Source organism: Salvelinus sp. IW2-2015, linkage group LG22 (assembly GCF_002910315.2).
Source record: "Salvelinus sp. IW2-2015 linkage group LG22, ASM291031v2, whole genome shotgun sequence".
NCBI lineage: Eukaryota > Metazoa > Chordata > Actinopteri > Salmoniformes > Salmonidae > Salvelinus > Salvelinus sp. IW2-2015.
In genome coordinates, this window is record NC_036862.1 from 23,783,814 (window position 1) to 23,805,106 (window position 21,293).

General features: G+C 43.3%; 1 protein-coding gene across 2 annotated transcripts in view; it reads left to right on the plus strand.

The window, feature by feature from the left end:
- The window catches only part of LOC111982841 (TNF receptor-associated factor 4), a 43,207-nt gene that overhangs the window by 13,128 nt on the left and 8,786 nt on the right, over positions 1-21,293 (plus strand). The gene's annotated exons all lie outside the window — the stretch shown is intronic.

Here is a 21,293-nt window from a genome sequence, read left to right on the forward strand (position 1 = left end):
GTGTTGGCATAGCAGTTAAGCTTTTCACTAAAAGCATACACACACATCCTGAATTATAGTCATTTATTCGGGAGAGGCCCCTTCAATGTTAAGGTCATTGCCATTCAACCCTAAGCCCTTCCGTTCAGCCCCCTCCCCCTGGCCAGTGAAAGGGCCGTTGTGATGATGGCTCCCTTCCTTCCTTCCTGCCCTACCTTAACATCAGCTAGCTGTACTTACTGTGTTGGACAACTAACTAAAACCCCAATGACCATCCACCACTCTCTGTCTGTGTGGCATCCTCCCTTCTCTCTCACAGCTCATTTCAGATATGTCAACAAGGCACAATGCTCAGCCTCCTCCAATCCTCCCTTCTCCTCCCCCTGCACAGATGGGCTATTGATCCTATGAAAGAGCCGAGCGGAGTAAGTGACCAGCTCACGTTCGTGGCCAGATGCATCATTCACTACCGCTCTGTTTGGGATGAGAGAGCATTTGTCTCATTGCAGCCTCTCGTCTCATTCATTTCTCAATTAATTTCCCATTTCATTTTGGCTTTTGTTCAGTGTCGCACCTTTCAGTCATCATCCGGACCTGTAAATCAATACCGTTGAACAAGAGAAACCTGCTGAAATTTCTCTCTCTCTTGCTACCTTTAGCTCTCTCTCCCTCTCTACAGTCATAGAAAGCAGGGACAGACTTATGTACACAAATAGTGTAACACTAAACTGGGCCATTGTGCTTTGTTTATGTTTAGTCAAATTCACATGGCTAATTGTTCTCCCTCGTCGCACTCTGTCTCTGATTCCAAAAGCAAATGCCTCAATGTTGTCATTCCTGGCAACAGGAGCAGCTTAAAGAATGCATACAACAGGAGCACTGCTTTCTAGGCGTTTCGACACAAAGGAGTATTTTTGACGTCACTGCCTCGCCTGGCTAAACAAAGAAAATACATCCTCGAAAAGAGGAGTGGACAGCAGCTTGAGCTGCAGCTGAATGCTGGTTTCAAACATGTATGGCTCAAGGAGAAGGGAACAGAGTGAAAGAGATGACTGGATTTATCTGGCAGGTTGTTTTTGTCTCTGTCTGAATGTTTGTGGGCTTCAGATTCAGGCTGATTAGGGAAACAGGAGCCACAGCATGTCCGGAGACAAGCTTTCTGGTCTTATCGTGTGTGTGTGTGTGTGTGTGTCGCCGGCTAGACCACAGACAGCAGCCCCCTGTCTGCTTACTGAGCTCTCTCTCACACAAAGAGCCTCACCTTCCCTCACTGTTACCATGGCCACAGCCAGCACAGGGCCCTCTCAAACTGTCACCAGCAGTGAGGTGCACAGCTCAGACACACTGACTTGAAATGAATTGGCTTACTGACAAAACAAGAAAAATAGCTTTTTCCTAAATGTCAGATAAATGGAAATGCAGGTAGAGCAGATATAAATGATTAATATGTAAGGCTGTTTTTGCTCTGAAGTGTCACCCTAGAAAAGTGCCAGGGTAAGGCGTCCTTTTGATCACCTTTTGAAAGCAAGCAGCATTTAGGGAGGGAGTTTGAAGAAGGCGAGGAAGAAAGTTTGGACAGTTTTGTGGCTGTGAGCGAGGAGGAAGCCTGTGATGAGTGACTCATGACAGACGAAGGAAGAGAAGACGCGTGGTTGAGTTCTGTGCCATTCGCCGCAATGATGACTTTGTGTATCCCAAATGGCACCTTATGCCCTTCATAGGCCACTACTTTTGACAGGGGCCTATGGGCTCTGGTCAAAAGTAGTGCGCTATGTAGGGAATAAGGTGCCATTTGGGACTCAGACTATTACTCATGCAGAGGCAGGTCACACTGCCAGGCAGGCAGGCACAGGGTGAATCCACAATCATTAACTTCTCCACCTTGCACTACTCCTCAGATGACCACGCCCTCACACAAGTTCCTCACAGCTTTACTTCTGTGGAGGAGTTGAACAGAACTGATAACATGGTGTTTACTTATCTACAAGTTATACCTTGAAGGCACGTTAGGACTTAAGGTTCAGCAATTGGTGTTTATAGTTTTGTTTATTTATTTCTCATGGAGAATCTTTGTTGTTTTCCTGATTGAAACATCTCTCCTTCTCTTACCCAACCTGCTAATGAATGGGTTCAACAACACTAAAGGCGTGGCAGAATTTTTCCACAGATGTTCCGTTGGGATTGAGCTAAATTAAGCTCCGAGYCACCACACGACACAGATGAAAGTAGTGTACACACAAATCCTGGTATCTCACTCACCCACATAGGCTTACTGTACATTCAGAAAGTGAGATCAGAGGGTTTGTTCTCTGTCCCTTGATCTCACTGTTGGTAAATCCATAAATAATAGACCAATCTCTATGGATAAAGCACTAAGCACAGTAGTTCACCTATATTCTATGTAAACCCTATCAAGGTGAAGAAAGGAGAGACATTTGGAACTTGAAATTGGTGCTGTTCCTTTTTGTATCAGCAGCTCCTAAAAGGTGACAAGAAGGACATTCCTTTTCTCCATTGTTCTCTCCAGACACAAATACAGCCTGCAATGAACCACTCTGGTCTTAACAACCAACGAATGGCTTTATGTTTGTTGTGGGCATTGAGTATGAAACAAGAGCACAGTGGTGAATCACAGGTCAGATAGGTTAGACACAGAAAAAATATTGCTTTCATCAGTCCTCAATTTTATCTTATTTGTCTAACTTACTCCTCATCTATTGATGTGCCATAGAAGCAAGGTATGAATAGCTTGATGTTAATTAATTCACTGCATGCCTTGTCACCAAAGGGGCAGCAGGTAGCCTAGTTGTTAGAGAATTGGGCCAGTAACCGAAAGGTTGCTAGATTGAATCCCCAAGCTGACAAGGTAAAAATCTGTCGTTATGCCCCTGAACAAGGCAGTTAACCCACGTAGGCCGTCATTGTAAATAAGAATTTGTTCTTAACTGACTTGCCTAGTTAAATAAAGGTTACTTTTTTTTTAAAGCATTTTACTGCATTCTGCTGATATCTCACACAGTGAATGTTTTGAAGGCACTGAGTGGTGATGAAAGGTTATTATGCAAAAATAAGTCTCACCAGTGCCATCTTTAGCCAACGCTAGCATATTGCTACATGTTGCATGTCTCTGTGCAGGCATMAGAGCAGATGCAGACTAATCAAAAGATCTGTAGTCCATAAGATATTATTGGCAGCAGGGAGGGATTATGTGTCCAGCCCACCTGCTGTCCCTGGGGCAGTGTGCTGGGGAGAAGCAGTATGGAGTTGGTGAGGTAATCCGCCTTTAGCCACCAGCTCCCTGGATTAGCACAATGCTAATGTTGGCCTGCCACCATGTGATCCTGTAGGCAGGCCATTGTTGTTCTCCATAATTTGTGTCCGTTTTTTGTCATTGCCTAAACTTTTCAATGGACCAGTGTGACAAAAGCAGTTGACACGGGATTAGAGGGTCAGGACACTTCAGATCATGTTGTCTGCTTTCCTCTTTGTAGTCTCTCTTTCTGTAGGACCTCATTACATTTACATTTTAGTCATTTAGCAGACGCTCTTATCAAGAGTGACTTACAGTTAGTGTGTTCATCTTAAGATAGCTAGGGGAGACAACCACATATCACAGTCGGTGTAAGTAAAGTTTTCCTCAAAGTAGCTAACAGCAAAGTCTGTGCTAGTAGAAAAAGAGAAGTGCAATTTTTATTTTTCATTTGTTTATGACTCATCCTTGCTCTGTGCGAGGAGTAGGAACAACAGTCACTGTTATGAGTGCTTTATTTCAGTGATGGACGAAGCACTGGTTTCTACTACACCATGGAGTAGATGGCTTGGCTGTCCAGGCAATCAAAGGGGCTCTGCCTGCCTGACTGCCTGACTCGCCTTATGCGAGTCAGTGAGCACAGAATAATGGTCACTAAGGAGTGTGCTCAACCAACAGAATGACTAAATGACAGTATAATGTGCTCTGTCATGTCAGGGAGCAGGTAAATCAAGATGAACTGGGCTGGAGGGTCGATGAACCGTCACTTGTCACAAGTGGCACTGACTGTAGTGTAGAGCCTTGGACTAGGAACATTTTCAAGGATGCCTAATTTAGAAACTAAACCGCTAAGTGGCTTGTGATAGATATATTACCTGTAGTTGGACAGCCGCCAGTAATACTTTATGGAGAGCACCTTTTGTCTCGGCTTGGGAGTAACCGATCTCAGTGTGGTTTTAAAACTGTTCACAAGCGCTCAGGGGGAAGATTACTCTTTGGGGATACATGCTGATGGAGGAAACTAACTAGCCATGGGCTTATTCATCACTCTCAGTACTCTGTGTCCCTGCTGTATTATCTCTGGGCCTGGTTTATAGCTATGGACTCAAGGCTTTGTATTTTGCCAAACACTCATTTCTGGAGGTTGATAGATGCTCTACTCACAGTACTCTTGCTGTGTTGTTTGGTGGTGGGATGCCTTCTGGGGGAAACCTCTACGGTATACTGTATGTGTCTGCTTATTACATCATACTTCAGTTTTGGTCATAAGTATCAAGGCAACTTTTGTGGTAAGTAGTGGAAAGTTCCATTTTAATCTTGGGCAGTCTTACAGCTTTTTGCCTTTGTTAGAATGTGCAGTGGATTGACTTACTCTCTCAGGGATGCTGTAGTCTTTTTCCCTAAAGTAGGCTGTCCCATGAGGTCTCAAATATACTTCATTTCCCAACGAGGAACCATTTCACCTCTGCATTAAGGAGCTGATACCTCCAGCTAATCACAGGCAGTGCTTTAAGAAGCACTCCTTTATCCTCCAGGGATGGAATAGTAGTCTTCTGTTTCTCTCATCCCTCAGGATTAACACCAAACCTGCACTCTTCTCATTTGCCGGATATCCTGACAGTGAATACCTGAGATTAGTGAAGCGTTTGTAAGAGGAGTCTGAATACCTCCTGTGAGTTTGAGAGGGGGGAAGGGTGTCACCTTTACCTCTCAGATTTACTGTGTTGCTTTACTTTCAGGCTCCAGTAGCGGACTCAGGTTGGGCCCTGGTCAAAAGTAGTGCACTACATAAGGAATAGAATGCCAATTGGGACACATCCTCAGTGTTTGAGGAGTGATGGCAGGACAGTCTCTCAGTCCTATGCTATGTGTGTGTGATAAGATGAAGTGCCTCTTTTAATAAGCCATTCAGCACCCGGGCTAGTCATAAACCAGTCTCTGAGCCCCTCTGCCCAGCGTTGGTTAGCATTCTTCAGGATTACTGTGGCGGCACCACAACAGCAGGCCTCGCTCATTGCAGATCACCCCCACAGCAGACATCTGCCCCCTGAAGCAAAGCTACAATTAGATCTGTCATCAAAACGGCTCAAATTTGCATGTGTGAGGAAATTAATTTACTGTGCGTGTACCCTAATTTGAGTCCAATATGTGTAAACTGAAGATTCCACTCTTTCTTCTAGTGCCCTGGTTTACCAGAGTTGTGAGGGTAGTAAAGAGAGCAGGAACAGACAGTACTGACTAGAGTGTGGTGTTTCACACCTCTAATACCTTGATAGGAGCTCTTAGCACTTCTTCAGAGGCTAGTGGCTCCTTCTCACATGTGTGCCATGCCAAACCCAGGACCTTCATTGGCCCCTGGTGGTAGCCAAGCCCTGTGAGAAGCTCAGCCCACCCCACTCCACTACCTCTACACCCTGGGTGCATCTCAAATGTTACCCTATTCCCTATATAGGGCCCATAGGGCTCTGGTCAAATGTAGTGTACTATATTGGGAATAGGGTGCCATTTGGGATGCATCTCAAACTAAAGATCAAAGACAAGCCTCTAATTTGTATGCCCTCATCAAGCCCCCATTCTTAGATGGGTTCTCATTGACTCAACTGAACTGCTCAGAGCAGTGATACTGCTGGTCCTGCATGGTGGTGTGTGTACAGTGTGTGTCTCTAAGGGGTTTCTTGGCTGTGTATACTTTGTCTATGCTGTGAGTGTGTTGAGTATGAGGGCGGCTGCAGTCATGCGTGGTGTGCAGCCAGAGCACAGCTAGCTCTCAGTAGGATTGATGGGACTGTTCTCCATCTCAACCCCCACCCTGGACCCAGATCAGCAGGAGTTAATGAAATTGAATTGATTTCCTTGTACCTCTTGCATGCAGGCAGCATATAATCCTGGGAAGAATTCGGGTGGGGAAATGATCTGGGAAGGCATTCAAGGCTCTAAAGTTTGACCAATTTGGCCGCATATCCGACCAAATATTTTCCTGTGCGACCAGGAGTTATATTTTGGGACAACTGTGAGACTATGAAAAACATTTCTCAGATAGTAATTGTTGCAATGATAAGTAGAGGTCGACGGATTTTATGATTTTTCAACGCCGATACCGATTATTGGAGGACAAAAAAAGCTGATACTGATTAATCGGACGATTTATTTAAATATATATTTTTTAATATATATATATATATATATATATATTTATTTATTTAAATAAATATATATTTTTTAATATATATATATATCACACACACACTTTTTGTAATAATGACAATTGCAACAATACTGAATGAACAATGAACACTTATTTTAACTTAATATAATACATAAATACACASACACACTGTAACGGTCGTCTTGTGGTGAGAGATTGGACCAAAGCGCAGCGTTGTGATAGGACATAGTAATTTATTTAAATGAAACCGACGAAACACGAAATTACACTTGACTAATACAAAACAACAAAACAAATAAACGATATAGACCGACCTGGACTTTAGAACTTACATATACACGAAGAACGCACGAACAGGTACAGACTACAAACAAACCGAAACAGTCCCGTGTGGCGCGACAAACACAGACACAGGAGACAACCACCCACAACAAACAATGTGAAACCACCTACCTTAATATGGTTCTCAATCAGAGGAGATGAAAACCACCTGCCTCTAATTGAGAACCATATCAGGTCACCCATTAACCAACATAGAAACACATAACATAGAATGCCCACCCACACTCACGCCCTGACCGACTAACACATACAAAAACAACAGAAAACAGGTCAGGAACGTGACACACACACAGCTCTGAAGTGACAATGATACTGAAGAGTCTGCTTAGGAGACAAATACTCTCAACTGTTTGAATAAAAATAGTTTAAGTTACCTGTGATGAATGTTGAAAACAAAAACTGTCATTTCTATATGCAGGAAATCCTATTTTAATAATGGGCATGGTAAGAATTGACGACCAAAGTGCGAGTCATAATTCCCATGACACCTTCTAGCAAAATCTGAAAAGCGGTTCCTTCATTTATTCCATAGGATATTTTTAGATTCACTTAAAATAAGGTCTGTGTTTCGTGTAGGCTTACACCACCTTGCCAATTTTATAACTGTGTAGATATACATAGGACAAGGTAACTCTGATCAATAATGGCTAAATATAAGCGAAGATCATTTTTTTTGTAGAGTGGATTTATGAAAATATGTTGACAAACGTTACCTTATCCTAGTGAGATTTACACGGGTATCAAAACGTCGAGGCGGTTTAAGCCTGCTTGAAACACAGACCTTATTTGAAGTAGATCAAGACATTCTCTATGGAAGACATGAACGGTAAAATAACGAAGGAACCCCTTTCAAGTTCAGCCGCAAGTTATTACAGGAATTATAACGCGTCGACTATTTCTCTCTAAACCATATACCTTTGACTAATCCGGAAACTATCACCTCGAAAACAAAACGTTTATTCCGTTCCGTATTTTATCTAACGGGTGGCATCCATGGGTCTAAATATTCCTGTTACATTGCACAACCTTCAATGTTATGTCATAATTACGTAAAATTCGGGCAAATTAGTTCGCAAAGAGCCAGGCGGCCCAAACTGTTGRATATACCCTGACTCTGCGTGCAATGAACGCAAGATAAATGACACAATTTCACCTAGTTAATATTGCCTGCTAACCTGGATTTCTTTTAGCTAAATATGCAAGTTTAAAAATATATACTTGTGTATTGATTTTAAGAAAGGCATTGATGTTTATGGTTAAGTACACATTGGAGCYATGACAGTCATTGATTGATTGTTTTTTATAAGATAAGTTTAATGCTAGCTAGCAATTTACTTTAGCTTACTGCATTCGCGTAACAGGCAGGCTCCTCGTGGAGTGCACTGTAATCAGGTGTTAGAGCATTGGACTAGTTAACTGTAAGGTTGCAAGATTGGATCCCCCGAGCCGACAAGGTTAAAAATCTGTCGTTCTGCAGAACGAGGCAGAACGTTCCTAGGCCGTCATTGAAAATAAGAATGTGTTCTTAACTGACTTGCCTAGTTAAATAAAGATTAAATAAAGGTGTAAAAAAAAAWATATTTAAAAAACGGCAAATCGGCGCCCAAAAATACCGATTTCCGACTGTTATGAAAACTTGAAATCGGCCCCGATTAATCGGCCACTCCGATTAATCGGTCGACCCCCTAATGATAAGGCTTTGCTGCACCATTGTTTGAGTGCCCTAGAGAAACAAGCGAGTGCAGATTCGTTAGCGTCATGGTTGCACCCTTACTACAGAGAAAACAGCATGCTTCTAACCCAACCATGTCAAAAGATCTGACCCATATTACCGGCACAAAATGTTTATCTTCCTATAGTGCAGGGTTTCCCAAACTCGTTCCTGGGGACCCCCCTGGGTGCATGTTTTTACATAGCTGATTCAGATGAGTTGGTTATGAATCAGGTGTGTAGTGCTAGGGCAAAAACAAAACAAAGATAAACCAAGATAGACCACAGCTTGACGTTTCCAATGGGAACAAATTAGTCATAGTGGTCAGAACAAGCAAGGAGGTGGGAAGAGCCAAGCACACGTTAGCAATATCCTATTGGCGCGTTCTGGTATACATCTGCATATTTCCGTTAGGAAATGCCTACTCTGTTGTGTGCATGTGCAATAACTAAATTCGCCATTGCGCTCCTAAACAGCGTTATTTAAAAAAAAAAAAAAGCTTTTGCGGAGGGTAAAGTCTACAAAACTTAGTCCACTCTGTTCACAACATATTTTTAGTTTTGGGAACCAAAAACTGTATTGAGATCAAATGTTTAATCAATGACAAAATTTGCAGAATGTCTGCCAAAATCCATCTCGTTCCATTTTCTCCCACTGCCCGCTAGTAGGCTATTATTTGGTAGTGAGTGGACATGCCAACGAGATGCTTCACATTTATACATCCAGTGAAATATCTGTCTCATTGTTCTATCTGTGACCAAAATGTGCACCCAGGGGGAGGGCCCCAGGACCGAGTTTGGGAAACCCTGCTATAGCGGATCGCTGGGACAAAACTTTACATTCATAAACCATGTCGTGGGTCATCCTACAACTACTTGTGTGTCATTAACCATTTGTTTACACTTTGTTCAGTCATGTTACCGCATTGGCTGGCTAACTATCTCGTAACTTTACCACTATATCCAAACATTTGGGGCCCCAGAAAGAAAGGAAAAGGGATTGCTTCTTCAGGAATTCAATAGAGCGAAATAGTAATGGTGTCTTTTTGTTGGCACCAACTCTGCCATGGTTCGTTGGACAAAGCCTATGGGGAAAATGACTGGAGTTTTTGGATAGACGCCGAAGATGAGGTCTGTGGTAAACACAGGCTTGGGAGATCTTATACGTTTTGTTCTATGAGATATTCTTCATCAGCTAATGTCACTTATTTTGAAGAATTTATGTAATAAAAAAAACCATATAAAACACAAAGGCTTCATAATTCATAAAGGTCATGTTACCTGACTGATATTATCTCATAGAACATATAATATCTCCTAAGTCTGTGTTGACCTCAGACCTTATTTTTGACATTTATTCCAAAACCCTATTCTTTCCCTATCCATTTTTTCCATAGGGATGGCTGAACGATCCAGAGGTAACTCATTTCCGGGTTTTACGACTACAAACTGGCAAGCTCTATGATCATAGCAGAAAAGTGGAGGAAGAAAGAGGCCCAACTCAGCAAAAAATCGGTCTACCGCCAACATGTGCTGTTTATTTTCATTGTTTTGCACACCAAGCAAGTGTTTTGCTWCGTGAGGTTTATTTGATCTAATAGAAGTTTCGTAATGCTTAAGTTGTTACGAGTGTACTGATATAAGTACGGTAGGACACGTGACATCCCGGCATCTTTGAGAAAAAACACTTTATATCAGAGTTGTCTCAAGATGGTAGTGCTGAGCGATTTAATTTAGGTTATTTTTTGTTGACCGACGTCGGTTCAATTATTAGAATTTCATTTCGTTCGTTTTTTTTCTTTGAGCTCATCTCTAGAGATATATCAGATCCAGCCTGAACTGTGCAATGTAGTGGGGAGTTGTAGTTTCCAGCAGGCCAATATTCTACATAGTTTAGCGCATAGAACGTGGTAATTAACRACAATGACCATAATCAATTGCGCATCTACTTATCAGGTCTCTTTTACATCTGCTACAGAAGACACAGAACAATGCACGATCATGAGGGGATATAGAGAGCAGCTATTAGTTTGTGTGGTATCTCTACCAGAAAATACATGATCTAAGTGATTGATAGTTGGTATTCAGCAGTCATAAAAGTATGCCATATTTACTTTGAAGAACTACTAAAATAGTGATTTTGTCAGACAGCATAGGCAGCAGCTCTACAGAGATGAGATGATGACTTGAAATGAAATAATAAAGTCATCAAATAAAACAAATGTAATATACACAACTGAAATATTTTATTAAAGTTATGTTAAGTGATAAGCAGTAATGGGCAGTCACTACCATCATGGGACTTTTATTCATTGTTTTATTCTGTGTTCCCATGATTATTTTTTAAATAATTGAACCGACCTCAATACGCACTAACCGCTCAGTACTACGAGATGGCTATGCAAATTCATGGCATGAGGCTAGTAGCATAGCATCTCTCCATTGAATACAGGTGGTTCACGTCAAAAACCCTCATCGAATATTCAAAAAAGTATTACAATAATGAGATGTATCCACCAATCAAAAGAAAGGATAGGCAGGAGCTAGACAGACCGCCATGCCGCTTTGTGGACAACGACTCCCATTGTTAGGGCGGAGAGACATGTATCTTGTCAGTATATCCATCATCTTTGATCATGGCAATAAATTAATGAAAGTTCTCTTGCATGTCATCATCAAAAACCTGACGTTTTTAAAGAGACAGTGTACAATTTTCAATGTAATGCATCTCAATAGGAAAATAGTGCTTTTACACAATGTAGAAATCTAATATTCCACAAATGACTTTGTAATTTCAATGACAGGTATTTGTATCAACATTTTAGCTTTTATAATAAACTGTGTTTGCGGTGTTACATATTAGTTTCTAGGGCACAACATGTGCTTCAAAAGTAGCTAGAATTCATACAGGCCCAATATATCCTGTATCTCAATCAATGTAAAAAAATATGTTTTTCTGTTGCTCCTAAATTTCATGTGGTGCTCCTAACATTGTTAAGTTGGTAGCAATTACTTTTTTTTATTTAGAGCCCTGAATACATTACATTTGCTAATTTATTTATCTAATTCAAGTACCATCCATGTACATGTAGGCTAAACAGTACAGTTAAATCCAGCCTTGTATGCAGTCCTTCCCATTGGAAGACGATTCATTACAAACCCAATGAAGCACATAACCCTGCCAGCTGAGCTATAGATCCCGAGTCAAGGTTAGCCAGTTCAAGGAAACCATCAAACAAATCAGTTGACAGTATTTTCAAACGATTGACTATTACAAAAATACAAAGTCGACAAGAAAGGGTTTCGTATAGCGAGGTCTGCTGAGAAGTGCTGGGTTGGCAGTTGTGGCTACGTGAAGATTCTGAGGCCCTGGTTCCCCTGATGAAGACCCCATGTCTATAGCGCAGTCACATTGATGGAAGGAGATGGCAACAGGGACTGTGAGGGAGTGTAAACTTCGTCTCCCCTCTCAGACTTAACCATGGATTATGGCGTCTCAGAGACTTGAGCCCAATTTGCAGATGGCTGCATCACTCCCTCCCTCTCGCCCTCCCTCCTTCCGTTCCCCCTCTGATCTGTGCTCTGGCAGGTGGCCGGATGCTTTTGGGAGTCAGTGTTTTCTGTTACGCCGGAACACAGTCGACTTGCATCAGAGCTGTGCCACTATGAGTCACAGTGTATCCTAACGGTGTAGAGCAGACGCTCCTGGATTCAAACCGATCAGCCACCTCAAATCCCCCTCTGAACAGTGTGCAGATCCTATTCCATTATGTATTCTCGGGGAACTGCCTGTGGCTCAGAACAGACTTCTGATATCATAAAAGTCAAAGAACTAGCCGTCTGTTCCTTTTCTTACAAGGATGTCAGCGAACATAGCTTTGCCCATTTTTGTTTTCAGTTTTGAAGTGCTAGCTTGTTCCCCTAAGCTCTACTCGGGGAAAAGAGCTGCTGCCATGCATGCAATTCACAGCAGGATCCAAAAGCTTGATTATGACAATATTGCAATTCTTAAACCCTTGAAAAATATACCTTAACACAGTATTACCCTCGAACAACTGCCTGCGTTAGTGCTGCTAAACAAAGATGGCATTTGAAAAACAAATTGATATTTTGCTAACCTTTGAACGTGCCAGGACTGTGTGAATTAGCTGACAGATGACTTGTGCTCACAAATGTCAGCACACTGAGTGTTTGGAGAACTGCAAAGAAAAATGAATGTCGTTACGTAAGCAGCGTGAACTCGTGCCGTCACTTGCATCTTAACAACTTCCATCTTTGTGCATTTTTCTACAGAGCTGTCCCATGATCAATACCTGCGTCTGAAATGGCACCATTTCCCATATATAGTGGTATACTTTTGACCAGGGCCTGTAACGCTCTATATGGGAATAGGGTGCCATTTCAGACACAGCGAGGCTTACCTCAGCCCGCTTCTTTGTCCCTGGGAGAAGAAACTACCTCCACTTTCTCTATGCATGAATAACATCACCGACATCACTGACACACATGCATAGAGAAAGTGGAGGTAGTTTCTTCTCCCAGGGACAAAGAAGCGGGCTGAGGTAAGCCTCGCTGTGTCTGAAATGGGAAGCTTTCATTAAACACAACATTGTATCCTTACCAATACTGTTTATGAATCAAAGTATTGTATATTTCTGAGACACATCCACCTTGTGTGGAATAAAGAACTGCCTTGGTATAGGCCTAGCTCATCTCTTGGGTGGGGATGCTCACTGTCTGAATGCTATGTCTGTCTGTAGGCTATTTAATCAGTCGTTTTCCCTATGGGTTTCTTCTACCTTAGTCAACGTCTTTCATCCTAGTGAGGAGAGAGGGTGCCATTTGTGACACAACCAATCTCCTTTATAGTGCACAGGGCCCATAGAGCTCTGTGCACTATGTAGGGAATAGGGTGCCAGTTGGGAATAGGGTGTCATTTGGGACACATACATTATGTTGAAGGGAGAGCAGGAGGAGCAAGAGAGCCATGGAAACGTTACCAGACAACTACCCACACATTTGTCGTTGTAGTATGAGGCCTAGTCGGCTTTCCTCCACTTGCATCATTTGTGCTATTGTTGCTAAGAACAACAGTAGAAAGACTCATGAAAATGTCTTAAGAGTGTCTGTCTGTTTTTAGAGTAGATACAGAAAACGTAGTGTGTGGATCCAAACTGGATCTTGAGGAACTAGGCCTAATACCTATTAAGGCTGAACCAACTCTTGTTGATGTCCGTGACCTTCAGATATACAGACATGGTCAGTTCACATTAAGCTGTCACTGACTGGACATGGACATTGCAAACACCAATGATGTGAGTCAGATATGATTTTACAAATTACATTTGCTGTACAAGCATGTCCTCTATGCATCAGTCAATCAAACCCTGATTAAAGAAAGTCCAAACATAACCAGATGTATGTACTCAACTAAATGAAACCAAAATAAACTTTGCAGCATGTTGATTCAAACATGCTTCCTTGCTGCACGTGAAGTACTGTAGCCTACTGTGTGTTTGGATTTATCCCCAAAACCCTAAGGATATGATTGGCCTATCAAAGGTCATTGGTTTCTGCACAACATAATCCAATTGAACTCTGTTTAACTCCTCTCTGATTCATTTTCAGCAGTGTGAAATTTCCCACAAGTCGTCATGCTACAGTAAACTAAACTCCGGAKTTCTCTGAACCAGTCAGGTAGTGAGGAGTTAACCGGTGATGTCATTCATGCATAGAGAAAGTGGAGGTAGTTCCTTCTCCTCCCAGGGACAAAGAAGACGGCTGATGTGAGCCTCGCTGTGTCCCAAGTGGCACCCTATTCCCATATGGGTCCAGGTCAAAAGTAGTGCACTATATAGGGAATAGGCAGCCATTTGGGATGCAACCCCTGCCTTTGTCCAGGCTGTAAACTGAGTCAGCATTTAGCGGGAGCAGGGAACATTACCCTCCCATCGTATCGGGTTCCATAGACCGAAACACCTGCTTCACCCCGTGTCCCCCACCTCCTTCCTCATCCAGGAGATCCCTCTGATTGCGTCAAAACAAATTGCACCCTTTGCCCTATATCGTGCACTTTATTTTGACCAGGGTTTATAGGCCTCTAGCCAACAATAGGACACTAACGGGAATGACTAGCCAAAAATAGTGCACTATAGGGAATATAGGGTGCCATTTGGGAAGCACATTCTGACTCTTCTTTGGCTAGAGGGCATTCCTTCACCCGGTCACTGCCTAATGACTCTCCCTCCATCTCTCCCTCCACTGTCCTACAAACCTCTTCACTCATGTGGATATGGACTGTACTTCGGATCACTTCTCTAATCTCATTTGCCTCTTCTATAAATAAAAATATATTATATTTAGTAAAATGTGTTGGAGGCTCTTTTTCTTTGCATGAGAGTCCTTTAATTATCTCTAAATGCTACTACTGGGCATCGTATAAACAACAGAACATGTAGTTGACGACCGGTCATTTCATTTAACTGGCAAGTGTTAAAATGTTCTCCCCTTCAGCATTGCATAGGATAGGTTTATTGTGTATATATTATATTGTCCAAGACAGAATGGCCTTTAGGGTTGTGTTTCTGTAGCGTGAGGCAGCTTGATGTACAAGTACACCTCCTGGACAGGAGGCTAGTCTGTCAACGGGCTTATAAAGGGCAGTTATAATGACAATCTCATTACTGTTGGAAACTACAGGCTGATAATTTGATGTGAGTTGTAACACACACATACACATATACACATTCATATACACATACAAAAAACTGTTGGATTTGGGAGATTAAGGGAACTCCTGCTGAGATGAAACAAGATTCCTGTTTTCTCCCAACATTCTGGCAGCAGAAGCATGGAATTGGGATCAGCTGGGAGACTGAAAACCAGGAAGCCTGAATAAAGGGAACTGATGGCATTTTAAGATCTTYTTTGTGTAGCATAGTTAATCTACTTCTTTACTTGAAAAGAAAATGATTTGGCATGAAGATGAACATAAAACCTCAGAGTAAGCTTCCAGGGAAGACCAGCAAGCCAGGCCTGATACAGTTACTAGCCAGAAGACCCAGTAAATTTTCTTGAGATCTCCGAGTTTGAAAAGACCTCTTCTGAGTCCCAAATGACCTATGGGTCCTGGTCAAAAGTAGTGCACTATTTAGTTAATAATGTACCATTTGGGATGCATACAACCTCTCACGGTAATAGTAAAACTCTTTTGGACGTTAATGTGTCGTAGACGTCCTGCTTTCCAGAACTCTCAAACTCTGAGGCGTTTGTTTAGCTCTCCACAGCCATGCCCTCTCTTATTGTAAACATAGGGTCAGGGGTCTCCCTGGTAGTCAAGAGATCAGGCTTCAGGGTCATTCTTAGGCCTCAGTCGGTGAGGTAGCAGCCATCAGGAGCCATCTCCTCTTTCTCTGTGTGTGATGGCTGTACTGTACTGTCCCTGACAGGCCGTTTGCAGTCTTCTGCAGGCCAACCAAACCTGGGGGCTTTGTCTTGTTTTTCTCAGTGGCCGTCTGCCTATCAGGAGGCATATGGAGGGTGACCTTCAGTCCTCATCACTATCACTGGGCTCAATGGATGGCTGTTTAATCTGCTCTCAGGGCCTACAAGAGGTTTTGAGGGCAAGAGAGGGGGTGCAATTAGGGTCTGAGGAGTGGGGGATGGTCCAGGGAAATACTAGGGTGATGCTGGGGGGGGACTTTCACTCATGGATGGGAATTGGGAAATGCCCCTAATTAGAGCTGGGGAGAAGGCTGTTGTCTAACCAGATAAGTGGGGTGATTTTGAACATGTAATTAGCTGTGGGGCATACTCATCTGGCCTTCTGCTGTTTTGGTCCAGGGGCCTGCTGGATCTGATGTTGGCCTCCCTGTGCTGCAGCACAACAGCTGTGAAGCCTAGGCTACTCTCACAGTATGAGAGACAGGGGAAGGATGGGAACCCATTGACATTTTAATGTGCTGATTATATTAAACACGCTATTTGTATTTATTATGGGGTCCAGCAAAATGAAGGCAGTTATACAATTCTAAAAGCATTACAACACTAAGTGTGTGCCCTCAGGCTCCTACTCCACTACCACATACAGTGGGGCAAAAAAGTATTTAGTCAGCCACCAATTGTGCAAGTTCTCCCACTTAAAAAGATGAGAGAGGCCTGTAATTTTCATCATAGGTACACTTCAACTATGACAGACAAAATGAGAAAATAAATTCCAGAAAATCACATTGTAGGATTTTTAATGACTTTATTTGCAAATTATGGTGGAAAATAAGTATTTGGTCCCCTACAAACAAGCAAGATTTCTGGCTCTCACAGACCTGTAACTTCTTCTTTAAGAGGCTCCTCTGTCCTCCACTKGTTACCTGTATTAATGGCACCTGTTTGAACTTATTATCAGTATAAAAGATACCTGTCCACAACCTCAAACAGTCACACTCCAAACTCCACTATAGCCAAGACCAAATAGCTGTCACCAGAAGGACACCAGAAACAAAATTGTAGACCTGCACCAGGCTGGGAAGACTGAATCTGCAATAGGTAAGCAGCTTGGTTTGAAGAAATCAACTGTGGGAGCAATTATTAGGAAATGGAAGACATAAAAGACCACTGATAATCTCCCTCGATCTGGGGCTCCACGCAAGATCTCACCCCGTGGGGTCAAAATGATCACAAGAACGGTGAGCAAAAATCCCAGAACCACACGGGGGGACCTAGTGAATGACCTGCAGAGAGCTGGGACCAAAGTAACAAAGCCTACCATCAGTAACACACTACGCCGCCAGGGACTCAAATCCTGCAGTGCCAGACGTGTCCCCCTGCTTAAGCCAGTACATGTCCAGGCCCGTCTGAAGTTTGCTAGAGAGCATTTGGATGATCCAGAAGAAGATTGGGAGAATGTCATATGGTCAGATGAAACCAAAATAGAACTTTTTGGTAAAAACTCAACTCGTCGTGTTTGGAGGACAAAGAATGCTGAGTTGCATCCAAAGAACYCCATACCTACTGTGAAGCATGGGGGTGGAAACATCACGCTTTGGGGTTGTTTTTCTGCAAAGGGACCAGTACGACTGATCCGTGTAAAGTAAAGAATGAATGGGGCCATGTATCGTGAGATTTTGAGTGAAAAACTCCTTCCATCAGCAAGGGCATTGAAGATGAAARGTGGCTGGGTCTTTCAGCATGACAATGATCCCAAACACACCGCCCGGGCAACGAAGGAGTGGCTTCGTAAGAAGCATTTCAAGGTCCTGGAGTGGCCTAGCCAGTCTCCAGATCTCAACCCCATAGAAAATCTTTGGAGGGAGTTGAAAGTCCGTGTTGCCCAGCAACAGCCCCAAAACATCACTGCTCTAGAGTATATCTGCATGGAGGAATGGGCCAAAATACCAGCAAGTGTGTGAAAACCTTGTGAAGACTTACAGAAATTGTTTGACCTCTGTCATTGCCAACAAAGGGTATATAACAAAGTATTGAGAAACTTTTGTTATTGACCAAATACTTATTTTCCACCATAATTTGCAAATAAATTCATTAAAAATCCTACAATGTGATTTTCTGGATTTTTTTTCTCTCATTTTGTCTGTCATAGTTGAAGTGGGTTAGGGTTATGATGATAATTACAGGCCTCATCTTTTTAAGTGGGAGAACTTGCACAATTGGTGGCTGACTAAATACTTTTTTGCCCCACTGTATCTACAACACAAAATCCATGTGTACAAGTGTGTAAAGTGGTGTATTATATCGTGTGTGTGTGCCTGTGTTTGTGCGGCTTCACAGTCCCCGCTGCTCCATAAGGTGTATTTGTATCTATTTTTTGAATTGTAATTTTACTGCTTGCATGAGTTACTTGATGTGGAATAGAGTTCCATGTATGTGGTTACTGAGCTGTTCTGTCTGCAGTACTTTCCCAACATGAGTGATTGGTTAGTTTGTTGTTAATCAGCCTCTCACCCTGTATAATCATTGACTTGTACAAGACAGGCACTGTTATCTCTGCCCTGTGTATCCTAGTAAGGAAAAATATTTTTCACCCATGAAACTGTGTCCTAGTTGTAGTGAAGCTGTTGGTATCAGTAGTGTTGTTGGTTTGTGAGTCAAGTGGACAGGGTGCAAGGACCCTGCGGGTGACCGGGCTGTACTGTATGTATGCAAAGGACTTTTCTCTTTTTTCAGTGTTACAATATTGTTAATCCTCTAACAGCCACACAGTGCTGAGTGATTGGAGGTGGGCATTGAAGTAGTCAAGGGCATTGAACGGTAATTAGTGCAATCTTACTCCACTGCAAGGAGGCCTTCAAGTAGTCATAGAAATGGTTTGTCAAGAGAAGGGGAAGACTTGTATAGAAGCTATTATTATTCCAATGCCCCCACCTCTCTCTGCTAATGTGCATTTACAAAGCGGCAGTGAGCTCCACAAACAAGCTGGCTGGAGAGTCGGGTAACATTATGAACAGCGGGCCAAGCAGATGAATGTGTGGCTGCAGGTCTTTCTCTGCGAAGCAGGGAGGGAATCATCCTGACAGCCTGTGACGATGCTCTTTTCGCCTGTCTGCCTCTGTGTCAGGTAGAGCAGAGGAGGCGGCTGGGTAGGTCCTTTAGCTGTATACCCTGCTTTCCTGCACTGCTTACATCTCCCCTGTCTAGTCCAGCAAGGAGCACCTTTCTCRCTGTTCCTATTTCCTTCCTCTATACGGGGAAACAGTTACTACACATCCCCACGTCCCAAATGGCCGCCTATTCCCTATACAGTGCACTACTTTTGTGGGCCCTGGTAAAAAATAGTGCAGTATGTAGGGTGTTGTTTGGGATGTAGCCCACAGCTCTGCGTCATGCAGTCTGACCCTGTGGCTCTAAAACTTATCATCAACATCAAATAGATGAGGCTCGAATGACGGAGATGAGTAAAGGATTTCACAGTACATAGGAGATGTTCTGCTGACTGGGCTCTCTCCCCTGGTGATCAATAATGTTTTTTTTAAAGCCGCATTGTTGTTTATTAATTGCTCTCCGGCTCCCTGCTGACAGAGTGACCCTAATGGACTGGAATTACTGCTGTCTCGTAATGCATTAAACTCACCTCCCTCACCTCTATCTCCCCGTCATCCCTCTGGTCTGTTGTTCTGTGTGCAGCTGATTCCACAGCAGCTGGGGAGACAGGCCAGGCATTCCAGCCAGGGCAAAGTGCAGGGTGATCATTGATCATGTGTCCCAACATCACATGGCCCTGGGTCTCTGGTCCACTCCCATTGGCCTCAGGCTCTGTCAGGTGACATTGAGGCCAACTAGACTACAGGGTAACAAGGGCCCTGGTCAATAGGCACATTGAATGCATCCCAAATGGCAACCTATTCCCTAAATAGTGCAAAAGTAGTGCACTACATAGGGGATAGGGTGCAATTTGGGAAGAACCCATTGTAGGACCCTGGGAGCAGAGACCACTGCCCTCCCTGCCCCCTTCGGGCTGTTTGTTTTCCCATGAATCTATTAATTTACTTTAGAGAATGGAGAGGTCAGGAGAAGTTTGTTAATTAAAAGATGTCTTTCTGTTGTTTACCTCGTACATGGTAGTAGGACAGATGGAGCTTCAGGGCCTTGTTGCTTTAACCCAAAACACTGAGGTTATTTTAGTCTCTCTCACACCCGTGGGAAATGAAAATGTATGCAAAGCAAAGGAGCATTTCACCATTCGTGTTACAGTACCTCTATCAATATGGCCATTGTTGCAACAAGATGTCTGTCTTGCTGCGGCCTATGATAATGACATTGCGATCTCATGTATGTGCACTGGGCCACAGGGAAAGGGATGTACATCCTCGTGTCACTGACTGACTGACCCTCTTGATCCCAGACACCCCTATGGCTCAGCAGGGGGCCTGCAGCCAAGCAGCCCACCGCTACACTACCGACACATCTCTTTAAAGGGTGCACACATCGCACCGAATGTGGATTTCCRGTTCGTCTATCGATCGTTCAGGCTGCTGTTGACATCTGACTGGCGACATTGTCACGCGATTCTACATGTAAAATCAGTTTGCAGTCAGTTTGCGAGTACTCTCGGCAGGCAAACGCTATTGGTATGTTCGAGCCCTAATGCATCTCAGGGGATCAGCCACTGATGGCCTTTTAAAGTTGCTCTTTGTGTCACTGATTGACTGGCTTTGCTGTACAGTAGATCTATGGGCTCAGCACGCAGTGAGCCCACTGCCTGCCTGACTGCCTATAGTACTACAGTGACGTCATCTCCGTTATTTACCAGAGTGAATATTTCATGGTGACATCAGGACTGGGGACGTGCTGCGTTGTTACCTGAGGGCCACCGCCACCCATCTCATCTGGCCCCTTGGTAAAAGGCCTCTAAATCAGGGCAGGGAATGAGTTTTTTTTTGTGGCACTGCCTGTGTGATAAACCCAGAGATCTTATTTTGGGTTTTATTGCCGCTGGAGGGAGGGAGGAAGGGAGGAACAAAGAGAGGCAGCAGCTAGTCGCCCAGACAAGCCACCAGCCTCACTGGCAAACCAGTGAGTGTACAAAGACCAGGCTTTACCGCCCTCTTCAGCCGCTTCACACTCGCTCAGTTTGTCATCCCCCTGCCTTKAAAAATAGGGGTAAAAATGAACACCTTTGACATGAGAGGGGCGGGGGCGAGCAAGAGAAGCCCTTAATGTATTATGGATAGACAGTTCAGGTTCTAATGTGTTCTCTTTTCCTCTCCAGTAATACAACTGAATTTGTGGAAATAAATCCCTAGAGGGAGGGAAGATGAAAGGGCAACTACATAAAAGCCAGTGGCTCAGAAACTCATCTGCCTTTATTGTACAGTGCAGTGTGGTTGGGATGGGTGT